Here is a 1,195-nt window from a genome sequence, read left to right as displayed (position 1 = left end):
GGTTTCCATTGCTGCTTTTCCCCCTTCTTCCCCCCCCCCCCCCCAATAATTCTTGGCTCACTTGGAAGTGTTAGTATTGCCTCACAAAAATCTTCCTTAAGCACTGTCAGAGTTTGTCCTCCACCTGCTCATGTTTTGGTGGATTACTTATCTTTGTCTGTTTCTCAATTGGGCAAAGTTCCCATAACAGCTCTTACTCTGTAAGCAAGAAAGGATAATATGTTTCTGGGCTTACAGGAATAAACACTAACTCAGTTGATACAAGCCAAAATATAAATATTTCACATTGAGATGCACACAAGAAGTCAGCTGGGAAAACTTTGCTATTTGGATTTAGATTAGCCTAGAATTTCTTTTCAACCTTTGATGGAAAAGTTGGTATTTTAAAACCATTGGCATTTAAAGTACACAATCTTAACATTTTTCTTCTTAAGTTTTGAAATATATAGGTGCTTTCCCTAGAGAAATAAAACATGCAACTCTGGAATTTGGTCTCAAGGGGTCCATTAGGGACAATGCATAGGTCCCACATAAACAATCCCACCTAGAATATGACACCAGGATAGGCCCTAGTGATGAACATTCTCAGGCCTATACATCTGTGGAGCCCAGTTAAATTTGTGTTAGGCTAGCTATCTAATTTCTTTAGAACTAGTAGTGATGATAATCTATATTGACTTTCTACAACAAGTGTTACACATGCTTATAAAAATCTGTAATGGAAATATTTCAGAAATTTGTTGTTTCTCTCATTTCAAGTCTCAGAGAAAGCATTCTAAGCAGCATAAATGTGACCATCATTTAATCTTAAACAGAAATCAGATCACTCTCTATGATTTTTGTCATTACCTGATCTTGTCACTGAATGTGGGTGGCCATAGTTTATTCAATCACTCCACTATTATAAATAGTTATTATTTTTTAAATTGGATAGCTGCCAATAATAATGCAATGAATAATTTGGATTATATCTCCAGTCATGTATGTAAATATTTGTGTAGGATAAATTTCTAAAATAGAGTAAACTAAAAGATATAAACATTATAAATTATGAAAAACATTGCAATTGTACACTCAATGGAATAATCCTACCAATAACCATGGGTATTTACATATTTTTACTAATATCAGATATTACAAATCTTTAAAAATATCTTTCTTATTTGATAGTTATAAATATCTAATTTTTGTTTTA

This window comes from Condylura cristata, unplaced genomic scaffold, assembly GCF_000260355.1.
Source record: "Condylura cristata isolate star-nosed mole 26May11 unplaced genomic scaffold, ConCri1.0 scaffold00012, whole genome shotgun sequence".
Lineage (NCBI taxonomy): Eukaryota > Metazoa > Chordata > Mammalia > Eulipotyphla > Talpidae > Condylura > Condylura cristata.
The sequence above is the reverse complement of the archived record's forward strand: the minus strand, read 5'-3'. Positions refer to the sequence as shown.